We start from the raw sequence: 13747 nt of genomic DNA, 5'->3' as shown, positions 1-13747 counted from the left end.
GCAGTCTCCAATGAGTGAACTGCTGTTAGGAGACAGATGGGGCACAGTCAAGGTCAAATGATAAATGTTTCCAGGCTAAAAATATTTTTAACTGACATCTAAATGTAAATAAGATCTGAAACAAAAATATCATATTCGTTATCTTTAGGCTGGGTTACTCTACATACGGATTACCAGCAGGGAGAGTGGAATAGAAAGGGGACAGTGGGGGAGAGTGGCAGAGTTGGTCTTCAAGTCCCATGTATCCCATAGCTGCAGTGCAGGCCTCCGATTTGGGAAAATTAAAATGGAAAGGAGCTTTCATGTGAAAAACAAAGTCTCTTCCTAAGCCCTTTCCTTGAAAATATGAAGTGACATAAACCAGATGCTGTGGCTGAAAGAAACAAGCTGAGATCCATTTCTGTAGTGCTTATCATCCGAAGGATCCCAAAATATGTGTAGAATCAGATCACTGAACTTCACAAGCCCCCCCCATATATGATAGGTAATTATTATCCCCCTTTTATAGGGGAGTCAGCTGGGGTACAGAGTGGGTAAGCATCTTGACCAAGTCAGCGGCAGAGTTGGAAACAGACATAACGGAGGAGACCTGAATGGAGCTGGGTGAATAACAGATTTTTTCAGTTTGCTGTCAATTTTGAAATGTGTGGGGTTTTTTTTATTTTTATTTTTTAAAGTTGTTGTTTTAGGTTGGACGAAACCCAAACATTTTCAGTGACTAGAAAACCTGGAAAAAAAAATCACTTTGGGTTGGATAACACTTTGTTGATACAAAATCAAAATATTGTGTTTTGATTTTGACCTTTAGCATTTTTAATTAAAAATTAAATAAAACTAAGGGAAATTTTCAACAAAGTCATTTCAAAATGGAAAAAACTTTTTTCAAATGTTTGAATTTTTTTAAATGATCCATTTGGCAAAACTGATATGAATTTGCAAAATTTCAGCCAGCTGTAGTCTTGGGTTCTAATTAATCCTGTGCACTAAACCAATAGGGCTGAATACTCACAAAAATTGATACCAAATGGAAAAGCTAGTCTCTACTTATTAACTGTTTCTTTCTAGATTTGTGTGTGTGAGAGTGTTCTGGATAGCCTGCACAGTAATAACCTTGTGGCCTGGATAACTGTTGTTTTCTGGTTTTGCTCCCGTAGTTGTGAAGTGACTCCATACAGTTATTCAGGGTTTTTTGTTTTTTGTTTTTAAATTTGCTCTTGAGGTGGAGGCCAATAATAAGTGTTTTGAGTCAAGAGGTTGTGGTCTGAACACTTAATAGATAGTTTGTTATGGGCAGCAGGCCAACAGAGAGCAGTCAAAGAAATCCTGTAACTGTGATCCAGAGACACATATGTGGTAATGATTTCATGTGATTCATTGTATTTATCATACAACTGTGTCTGCTCCACCTATCCAAAAACTACAGTGCAAGATGCTTTCAATAAGTAACTGACATTACCTTATTACTTCCAGTATTGGTTAGTTTTTCCCTAAAGAAAGTATGAAGTTTACCTCACTATTTCTAGGAATCCTATCTATTTTGAGGCTTTAGCATCATTTCAAGTCAATCTGCACTTAAGCAAGGAGGGCCAAATCCTAGAGGAGCTTGAATTGGCAGATTTTTTTTTTTAAAGGATGCCCACCATACATCTAACCCAAACTTCCCCAGCTTCAGAAAGCTGCCATTATTTGCAGCTGCTGATTGACAAGCATGAGTGACTTGATCATGGCCACAAAGGAAATTTGGAGCAGAGCCAGGAACTGAACATAGATCTCCTGAATTAGAACTCAGTGCCTCAAGCCCATTAGCAAGAATTTTTAATGAATCAGTAAACTCAGGGGTTGTACTGTACAACTGGAGAATTGCTAACATAGCTCCTATTTTTAAGAAAGGGGGAAAAAAGTGATCCAAGTAACTATAGGCCTGTTAGTTTAACATCTGTAGTATGCAAGGTCTTGGAAAAAATTTTGAAGGAGAAAATAGTTAAGGACATTGAGGTCAATGGTAATCAGGACAAAATACAACATGGTTTTACAAAAGGTAGATCGTGCCAAACCAACCTGATCTCCTCCTTTGAGATGGTAACAGATTTTTTTAGACAAAGGAAACGCAGTGGATCTAATTTACCTCGATTTCAGTAAGGCATTTGATACGGTTCCACATGGGGAATTATTAGTTAAATTGGAAAAGATGGGGATCAATATGAAAATTGAAAGGTGGATAAGGAACTGGCTAAAGGGGAGACTACAACGGGTCATACTGAAAGGTGACCTGTCAGGCTGGAAGGAGGTTACTAGTGGCGTTCCTCAGGGATCAGTTTTGGGACCAATCTTATTTAATCTTTTTATTACTGACCTTGGCACAAAAAGTGGGAATGTGCTGATAAAGTTTGCGGATGACAAAGCTGGGAGGTATTGCTAACACAGAGAAGGACCGGGATATCATACAGGAAGATCTGGATGACTTTGTAAACTGGAGTAATAGTAATAGGATGAAATTTAATAGAGAAAAGTGCAAGGTCATGCATTTAGGGATTAATAACAAGAATTTTGGTTATAAACTGGGGACACATCAGTTGGAAGTAACAGAGGAGGAGAAGGACCTTGGAGTATTGGTTGATCACAGGATGACTATGAGCTGCCAATGTAATATGGCCGTTAAAAAAGCTAATATGGTTTTAGGATGCATTAGGCGAGATATTTCCAGTAAAGATAAGGAGGTGTTAGTACCGTTATACAAGGCACTGGTGAGACCTCATCTGGAATACTGTGTGCAGTTCTGGTCTCCCATGTTTAAGAAGGATGAATTCAAACTGGAACAGGTACAGAGAAGGGCTCCTAGGATGACCCAAGGAATGGAAAACCTGTCTTATGAAAGGAGACTGAAAGAGCTTGGCTTGTTCAGCCTAACCAAAAGAAGGCTGAGGGGAGATATGATTGTTCTCCATAAATATATCAGAGGGATAAATATCAAGGAGGGAGAGGAATTATTGAAGCTTAGTACCAATGTGGACACAAGAACAAATGGATAAAAAACGGAACACTAGAAGTTTAGACTTGAAATTAGACAAAGGTTTCTAACCATTAGAGGAGTGAAGTTCTGGAACAGCCTTCCAAGTGGAGTAGTGGGGGGAAAAGACATATCAAACTTCGTATTGAAGCCAGATAAGTTTATGGAGGGGATGGTATGATGGGTTAGCCTAATTTTGGCAATTAATTGATCTTTGATTATTAGCGGGTAAATAGGCCCAATGGTCTGTGATGGGATGTTAGATGGGGTGGGATCTGAGTTGCTACAGAGAATTCTTTCCTGGGTGCTGGCTGGTGAGTCTTGCCCACATGCTCAGGGTTTAACTGATTGCCATATTTGGGGTTTGGAATTTTCCTCCAGGGAAGATTGGCAGAGGCCCTGGAGGTTTTTCACCTTCCTCTGCAGCATGGGGCACGGGTCACTTGCTGGAGGATTCTCTGCACTTTGAGGTCTTTAAACCACGATTTGAGGACTTCAATAACTCAGACATAGGTTAGGGGTTTGTTACAGGAGTGGGTGGGTGAGATTCTGTGGCCTGCGTTGTGCAGGAGGTCAGACTAGATGACCATAATGGTCCCTTCTGACCTTAAGTCTATGAATCTATGAGTCAGGGATCATTCTTCCTCTCATTACCACACAGCCTTATTACTAACTGTGTAGCTTTCCTTTCTAAAAAGTCAAGGAAAAAATTATGATGAACCTGACCAAAAGCTTAGGGACAGGAAAAAGACATTCCATTTGCCATAAATCAGGTCAGCTGCTCCTTCAATAAAAGTACAGATTTTCATTAGCTTTTTAGTAACTTTGGGGTAGTTGGGGAAAAAGATGCTTCCAAAGGAATCTATCTTCTAGGATAAGGGAACGGTATTATAGGAGCTGTGAAATGGAATAGCACTTATGATTCCATATAGAAAATAGTCATTCTACATTTATAACGGGTATGATGGTTGATTCTTTCCTTTTGCACCACTGAAAATGAGCATAATAAACAAGATAAAACATTAAGAAAATGAAGTACTACAACATAAGACCTAAATCTGGATGATTTGCTAGGGAAAGTCTTCTGAAGGTGTTTTCTAGAGTGATTAAAATTAGAAAGAAGTTCTCAAGTGTGAACAGTCTGACAAAATAGGTTTTATTTTCTCTTTTAAAACTAAGATTTTCTAAAATCTGTAAAACTTCATTATACTAGGCATTTTTAACCTTCATGCATTTTTATGTGCCTGTTACTGGTTCTGTTTAACATTTCACATACCTTAAGGATGTAAGTAGAAGGAAATCAATGAGAAAAATGCTATTGCTTTACCCGCAGTAACATATCCTTTGCTTGTCATACCAGTAGTTATATTACCTCTCCTTCTTCAGAGACTACAATTTCTGTTGATGCCTGTGTATTCTTGACATTTCATCTTATTAAGTGATCTGTTTCTCTTGTTTATTTCCCCTGCGGCACACAAGATAATAGATACAAAGACTTCATGCGAAATTTATTTCCCCACCCTACGCGGTTGGAGCAACATTTTACATATAAGAACTGTATATAAGAACTGCCTGCTTTTGTGTATGTGTGTGAATGAAACATCTAGAGACCTTCTATACTTGGATTCCTAGCCACGGATGGCACCAGTGGAAAAAAATAATTTGCCTCCTATTCATAATTCAAGTTGTACTTTAATACCAATGTTTCTTCACTGATCTGACACATGCATTTGTGCTCAAACTTCTAACCTCTGACTGCAGTGCTTTGGAACAATGAAATGTGCACACTTCACTGCCTTCTCCGAAAAGCACTCTTACTTTCCTCTTCAGGTTAAAAGGCCCTGATCCTGCTGCTGTGGGAATTTTTAATAGGAGTCTCAGGCCCTATGATATCAACATTCTTGTTCCTATGATTCCTAGGATTGTGTTGCGTTTAGTATGTGCTGTTTCCTTGCCAGCCAGATGACTGCACTCTTTGCTTAACTGAATACTTAATTGGCTGTATTGCCCATAATAAAATTAATGAACAGAGCATATAAAACCAAAAGGGTGATTTTTACTGGTAGGATTAGTTAGCATATGGTACTTGGAAGTGCCCTGTGGATGCAACATCACCACGATGCAATCACTCAGACTGCACTCCATTAGGAGGCTAGTGTATAATTTTTGGCAGAGTTTCTATAAATTGGAATCTTTGCACGTGGCATAAATCAAGTTAAGAGAATACAAATAGAGTGGCATATTAAAAAAAAAATCTCAGCTGTATGTCCTCCTGCCAGCCACATTAAGGCTAACAATACTTGAAAAGTAAAAGCACAAAGCAACAACCCAAATTTTCACAGCAGTGCTTGAGGTTGAAGTCATGTAAATCGGAATAATGCAGAAAATTCCCTCATATTGGGCTTTGGGAAAGTTTAGGAGTTACTGTTCCCTGCAAAAAAAGTTGCAGATCAGAACAAAACAAACCAGTTAGGCCCATGTAGTGAAATATAGGCCTAATATCAGTTTGTGCAAGTTTGCTGACTTCAAAAAAATACTTTTGATCATATTAGGTGAAAATTTGCCCCATGGAGGGCATAGTCAATATTGTCTAATGGATTTTCAGGTGTGGCATGCCCCTGTGGACAAGCCAGAGGCTTATTCAGAAGTAATGCAATCCCCTTCACTCATTCATGGTGCGAGGAATATTATTTACTTTGTACTTAACTTTGCACTGTTATATTTGAGTGCAGTATTTATAAATGTCCATCAGATGAAAAAAATCTCATACAGTTATGTCACCAGCTAGAAGATGATATGCAGCAGTAGCCAGAATGGTTTTTTTCATTTGCATCTCATAGACAATTGAGATAATTTGTCTCTTTAGAGGCTGCTCCAATGCAGCATTCATGGGGCCACACTTAATTACCTGGAAAATGAAGTTGGTGAAGAATGTGGTAGCCTATTAGGTAAGTGTGGTATCTTAGCGTCTGTCTACACTTCAATCAGAGGGGGGCATGGATCAGTGTTCATGTCGCACTACCAGTCAGTACCCGGCCCAAGCCAGGGAAGCAAATGATCCAACCAGTGGACCAAAGTCAGTGATGAATCCTGGTCACATACCACCTGAGGCATGTTGCACATACGCTAAGAAGACTGCTATCAGAGGTGTGCCTGCAGCACATGTAGACATACCTGAGTTAGTGTTTGTCTAGAGCTAGCTTGAATAACAATATGGCTAGCTGCATGGCATAGGCCGTACAGGCCCCACCCCACCCTCTACCCTAGAGGTAAACTCAAGCGGCTAGCCCGTGCTGCCATGGTATGATAGCTGCTTGGCTTGTACTGAACATGCTCAGTAACACTGATAAAATCAGCTGCCTTCACTCTGCCCCCCCACCACTATCAGCAGGCACAGGTTGTCTCTGTCTACACATGCCTACCACAACATGTGGTGTACCTCATGTAGTGTGCTAAATGCCCCTATAACGAGGGTGGGCAAACTCTTTGGCCTGAGGGTCACATCTGGGTGGGGAAATTGCTTGCAGGGCCATGAATATAGGGCTGGGGAAGGGGGTTGGGGTGCAGGAGGGAAGGGGTACAGTGTGCAGGAAGGGGCTCAGGGCAGGGGGTTGGGGTGCGTAGAGTGCAGGAGTGGTAATCCCACAGGCCGGATCCAAAGCCCTGATGGGCCGGATCTGGTCTGCGGGCTGGAGTTTGCCCACCCCTGCCCTATAACAACTATGTGGGTGAAACCAGCCAATCACTACGCTCTCCAATGAGCTCACACGGAACATGATAAAAGACAAAAAACACCGTATCACCTGGGGGTGAACACTTTTCACAAAGTGATCGCTCTATATCTGACCTACCAGTCTTCATCCTCAAAGGAAACCTGTACAACACTTTCAAAAGACAAGCCTGGGAGCTTAAATTCATAAGTTTGCTAGAATCTGAAAATCATGGATTGAATAGAGACACTGGATTTATGGTTTATTACAACCATCCCAGCTGCTTGCCCCTCCCCCTCCTGACTATAACTGGATGGGTGATAATGGGTCACTTCGCCTTGAATGGTACCTTGTAATGTGTTAACTACTTATGCTAAAAACAATCTGTTCAAATTTTATATTTAGCAGTGACACGGAGTTAGTTTCCCAGATCTGAAGACAAGCTTTATATAAACTCAAATGCTTGTCTCTCTCACCAACAGAAGTTGGTCCTTTTTAAAAGAAATTACCTCACCCACCTGGTCTAATACCTGGGATCAATATGGGTACAACAACACAGCATACATGATATTGTCTGTCAGTTCCAAATGCACTGGAACCCAGTGGAACTCTTGCAATAAAAATTTGTACTTGTGATATTTTCTGGCCAACTTTGTTAGACCCAAGAGGGTTGCATAAAAGATGGAAGCAATATCCCACCAATTAAAAAAATATAGCTAGCTGACATTTGCATCCATGCTAGTGCATACAATGATTGATAGTGTTATTTCCAGTAATTAGGTTGAATGATAACTGGCTCCCACCAGTTCCGGAATGCACCCTGGTTCTTTTTGTGGTTATCTAAAGTCATGATTAGAACATGGGCCATATCTATGTCAGTTCATTAAATTATAATAAGATTTAGTAACATTTAGCTAAGACTTAAACCTTTTACGTGAAATGAGAGATGTCACAGAATCTGTTTTATGTGGAACAAAAAAAGTCTCTCGAAAATAAAATTAGTTACTATAATTCCAGAGTATCTCACAGTTCATTTATCTCCTAGAATCAATCTATACGGTAAAACAAACAAGTAATACTTTGCATTCCTATTTCTTTTGTATGGAATTTCTTTGCACCCTGATTTTTATTTTCTTGGCAGACTGTTTGGTGTATATCCATATTTTCTTTTAGCATAGGAAGACATAATACCTAAAATAGATCGGCACAAAGTTCCAGTATAGATTAGAGTGATTAAAACAAACAAACAAACAAACTATGATCAAGATGCAAGAACCTAACAATTAAACCCTGTTCTTGGTGGCTTTTTTTATATTAAAGTCAAGATCCAGAGGGCTCTGGAGTGCTAGAGGGAAGATACAGCTCCAATGTGTGTTCCAGCTAAAGTCAGTAAACTGATTCTCTCTGGTATCAGTGAATCCTGGGTAGCTTATAGGCTATAGAATATATAATCTGTATGAATAAACCAAGAAACATTCTAAAGTAATAAAACATGGAAACCTTGTGTGTTTAAAAAGATAAATACTTAACAGCTTCTCCCAAAGGTAAAACTTTTTGTATTTATTTATATAGCTTTAGCTTCTAGACAAGCATTTTCTGTGAGATCCCTTGAAATAGATTTGACCAGTGTACAGTGCTATGAAAAACTATATTATTTTATCATTGTTATTGAATGCTAATGGAGAAAGGGTCACAAGGGAGAGATCTGCATTGCATCCATGGTTTGAGAAAAATCTCAAAACTTGTCAGAGACTGTGTATAGGAATTGAAGTGCCTGATTTCTTTCATCAGGTCCATTGTGCCCCTGCTTTCTTTATTATACGTGGGGGTAGGTAGAGGGGGTAAAATGTGATAGACCCTATAGATCTGGAAAGGTGGAATGTTCATAGGGCTCTGTGTTGATTTAATTCTTCTCTCAACAAGTCCATCACAGTTGTACCATTGTCTTCAATGGGGGCACTTAGACAATGTAGAATGCTTCTGAAAGTCCCATTCCTAGTCAGTAGTTCCATTGGCACTTTCTGTATTGCAGTGTGTAACAGTCTATACTGCCCCTTTAAGGAAAAGAGTAGTTAGGGTAGGCTCCCTCGTTCCAAGTAGTCTCAACCAAACAAAGACCCTGAGGGGAGCAGAGGGGAGGGGGGGGGGACATCTGGGGGAGATGTGGAAGGAGACTGTCACATGATCACTCACCGCCCTGGCACCTCCTGCTGGCCATTTCAGGATTAGCTCTGGTCAGCGGGTGTGCCTTCCGGTGGCGGTGGCTCTCCCATCCTTGTCTCCGCCTGAAGGCCCACTGCAATTTCAGTCTCACTGCCTCTGCTTCGTGACACAGCCCCCCAGCCCTGTCACAATCCGGGTCCTCCCCTTCCGGGAGACTCCTTCTGCTACAGTCTAGCCGCGCCTCACAGCAGCTTGGCAGGCCATAGCCTGGCCACTTCTTCAGCAGTGAGTGGGGGGTCGGAGGGGACCAGGGCCCACCCACTACTTCCCACTGCCCCTCCTTTCTTTCTCCACCAGTCTCTCTCAATTCCCTGGGCCACTTCCCCACAGCCCCAGCACCGTTAGCTCCTGCTGCTGGTTCCTTCACCCTCTTCCCAGGGCCTCAGGCCTGCAAGTCCTAGCAGCCCTGTTCACAGGGCTAGTTCTGCCGCCCTTTGGGAAGCCAGTCACCTCCCTTGGGCTTCCTGCAGTAGACTGACAAGCTCTGGCCTGCAGCTTCCTTTTATATGGATGGTTGGGCCCCGATTGGCTAGTCCAGCTGCTGCCCTAATTGGCTGCAGCCACTGCCCTAATTGGCTGTTTTCCTTCCAGCCCTCCAGGCTGGGTTTTAACCCTATCGTGGCCAGTGTGGGCAGATGTCCCGTCACAGAGAGGAAATGGGGAGAATGAGTCTTGGAGAGAAGAGATTACTGTTTCTTTAAGGGCTCGGAGCCAGGAGTTTTGTAGCGTAGGGTGCGGCAAGCTTCCCTTCTCCCCCAGTCAATCAAGACACAAACCATGGGGGGAGGAGAAAGCTCCTTGTTCTCATTGTGAAGGCGGATAAAAGGGAGAGACAATTTTCCAGTGGATCTTCAAGCCCAAGAGGGAAAGGGGTGACCCAGAGTCATCTTTTGAGGCTGTGGAAGAGGGATGGAAAGCAGCCCCCGCTCCTTAGAAAAGCACTGGGAGGAAGGGCTTTTGCTATCAAGCTTTTGTGTTTGAGGTAATTTCATTTTGAATAAATAAAGATTTTGGGATAAATTTTGTGAGCAGCCCAGGTGCAGCTGGACCAGGGAAATTTAGAGGGTCTACCCAAACAGCAATGGGGAGAGCAGCTCAGGGAAGTAAGCAGGAACACAAAATGTGCTAAGCAGTGTGCTCACTTATAGGACAACACAGTTTCCGCCCCAGAGCCACATAGACCTTCTGGCCAGCTAGCCAGAAGGAGCACTAGAGAAACTTTGCAGTCTCTCTTTGAAAATCACCATGATGACTATAGCCAACCATGTTCTTCTGATAAGAAATGGGAAGGACAAAGAGTGTGGGAGTTGAAGTTCCATACAAGACAGTGGTGTTTTAACGAACATTAACTTCAATGCCATTCTTCCTTACCAACTGCCTGGAGACATTCACAGCTTTAAAACATGTGTGAATGCAATTACTGACACTAAGACCCCTCAGAATTTCCTGGTCATTCAAAACAGGTGATTACATGGTTTTGTTTAAAGTACAGGTCTGCTCTGAAAGTGCCTAAGTGATGCTGTGGTATTCATGTACCTCTCTATTTTTTCTCTTTGCCTTCTGACAATTAGCATTATAACTTTAAAAAATAAGAACAAATTTTAACAAAATAATTGACTTTAAATTGTGTGCATGCAAGAGTTTTGATGTATCACTAAAGCAGCGAGACGTGTTAGCTAAAGCAGTGGCTCTCAACCTTTCCAAACTACTGTACCCCTTTCAGGAGTCTGATTGGTCTTGTGTACCCCAACCTGACTTAAATACTTGCTTACAGAATCAAACATAAAAATACAAAAGTGTCACAGCACATTATTACCGAAACATTGCTTGCTTTTTCATTTTTACCATATAATTATAAAATAAATCAATTGGACTATAAATATTGTACTTACATTTCAGGGTATAATATATAGAGAAGTATAAACAAGTCATTGTCTGTATGACATTTTAGACTTTGCTAGTGCTTTTTATGTTGTAAAACTATGCAAATATCTAGATGAGTTGATGTACCCCCTGGAAGACCTCTGCGTACCCACATGGGTACGTGTACCCGTGGTTGAGAACCATTGAGCTAGAGCAATGGAAGGAGGGTGGGGTACTGATGATATAGGACTAGGTGAGAGACTCAGTTTTAAAAGAGTGTGCAGTAAAGCAGCAAATTTGAAAACCACTGAATTACGATGTATATAATCCTCACTGTGCACTCTTAAATATATCTGTAACACTCACTCCTAGTTGTAGATTTATATTGTGGATTACATCCAACTCATAAATAAGTGAACTTAAAACTCATTCACTTCTGTATAACAAAACCAAACCCAGCAGGACAATTTATTGCTGCACAGTCTCCTTTCTGTGATTGTGTACTTGATCCTAGGATGGCAAATCCAAGAAATGAGTAGTGCATTCTTATGCAGATACACTCTCAATAGCTTATTGTGTGGAATAAACATGATAGTTCAACGACTTCAGGAAAATGGATATTGTATTTTAGAGATGAACTGAACTACCAGAAAGTAATTTGGATGGTAGTGACAACAGGTAGTCACTTAATGGTGGATAGCAGCAGAGACTCTGTCTGCATATACAATTTCAGAGCAATACCTGGGGAGTTAAGTGTAATGCGTGGACCTATAGAAGTGAACTGTAGATGCGTCTTAATTTCCTATGCACTATGCTGGACATTCTCACTTCCTCTTCCCTATCTCCAATGCCAATGGCACATATAATTCCCCTCTCCGCCACAGAACAGATGGGTACAAATACATAGCTTGTAACAGAGGTGGGGTTATGCCTGAGCAAGAACTGCAACAGCATACTCTTTGGGCCAGATCCTTAGCTGGTGTATATTGACACAGCTCTACTGGCTTCAGTGAAGCTATGCCAATTCACTCTAGCTGAGGATCCAATATTCCCTTCGTATTTCATGGTCATCAGGCCACCTTTATGTATCAGTAAGCTAGACTTGATCATAATAGAAGTCGATATAAACTCAGAATCAATCAGGCCACTAATCCTGCAAGTTCAATGTTCAGAGAGAACCCAGGATAGCAATCATTGATCAGGGTTTTGCTGCAAGCTGAATTATTGTAGAGTTTTATAATATTTTGGTTTGTTTAAAAACAAAATGCCTGCTGTACACAGAAGATATTTCTTCACTGATAGTCACACTTACATGGAGCATAGACCTTAAATAAGCGGTGTGACATAGACATAATTCCATCGAGTTCTTTTAGTATTGCAAAATGAGAGAAAATCTGAAGTGGTTTGTCATTAGAACTTCCACGTACCAGTACTGCAATGTCACATAGTTGGTGGATTTTTTAACTCTAGTACATATGAAGTATTATGTTAAAGCATGTCATGCTGTTTCAAATATTTTCTGTTTATATTTCCTATTCAGAGCTGTCAATCAAAATGGTGTTATTCTTGGATATGACATCACATCTAATAATTAACAAGATTTTTGACTGACAGAACAGGTTTGTTAGTCATGGATTAGACATCTATACATTATAAAGTTTTCTGCTGACTGGTTATAAATGAGAGAATTCTTCTATTGCTACATGAACAAGATTTTAGGGATATAGCTTGAGTAAATGGAAAGGAAGAAGAGACTATATGGTTAATACGAGCTATAGTGCAATGTATGGAGTTTCTGATTTCCCACTGTGCTGGGCTGGATCTCAGCAACAGCTGTGATCAAACAGGTTTTCACCATTACTGTGTCTGTGTGTGAATGTAGTTATTTGAAATAGAAAAGAGTAAGAAAAAGGGGGAAGAACACTTACAGTTAACATTAAAATCAGTTTTCCATATAAAATTGTCGTAAAAACAAATGTACAGCCATTTAGTGTGACTTATTGCCATTTAAACAAACGTGTTTTGCTGGGATATTTTTAAAATGAAATTGCGTTGAGCCGGATCCTTAGCTGGTGTAAAAATATATATAGTTCAAGTGAAGTTAATGGAGTTTTGTCAATTGACTTCAGATCCGGAGATGGGCCTGTTATTCCAAGTTGCAAAAGTTCACTCTAGGGTCTATCCTCCCTATGCAAGGCCTAATCTGGTGCATGGGGGAGGGAAGGGGGGTTGTGAAGGTGAGGAAAGGAATCCTCCCACATCTCAAAGCTGCTGTACAGATGCTGCTACAGTCCTAAGGCAACTCTAATCCATGGGCAATGGCTAATGACTCTGTTTAATACGGGAGTCACTGTCCCTGCCTCAGCTTTCACCTTGGCTTGCACTCTACTGACTGCTGTATGCTGGCACCAAGAGAGCCCCCATGGAGCTCCACTCCTGGGTACATGGCGTGGAGCATCCCTGAATGGGCTTGCCAAATCCTGCCCTTTCTCCTATTTAGCAGATCTGCACTAGTTCTACAGGAGGCAGCATCCTCCACCATCACAGTGGGGTTGGGGAGATGGAAGATGGGTTTGGATAAGTTTGAATTCTGTTTTTAAATATCAGATGACTCAAGTGATTACAAATATCCAAAGTTTAATGGTTCAAAGTGTACGCATGCCTCTCCAAACCACAAAGTTCAGACTTGTATACCCAGGTTCCGGTACATTTGGTTCTGGTTTAAGCCTATTACACAGATTGCACAAGCCACCATGTTCCTGACTCATGATTTCCAGCATTCAGAGAGGTTTCTAGTGTTTCAGGCAAGTTAAAAAAGGCCATAGTATGCAACTGAAGACTGTAGATGAAATTCTGACCCCATTGATGTCAATAGAAATTTTGCCATTGATTTAAATGGGGGCAGAATTTCACTCTGTATGTTTATTGCGCTCCTTGTTGATGA

Source organism: Malaclemys terrapin, chromosome 14 (genome assembly GCF_027887155.1).
Source record: "Malaclemys terrapin pileata isolate rMalTer1 chromosome 14, rMalTer1.hap1, whole genome shotgun sequence".
Lineage (NCBI taxonomy): Eukaryota > Metazoa > Chordata > Testudines > Emydidae > Malaclemys > Malaclemys terrapin.
The sequence above is the reverse complement of the archived record's forward strand: the minus strand, read 5'-3'. Positions refer to the sequence as shown.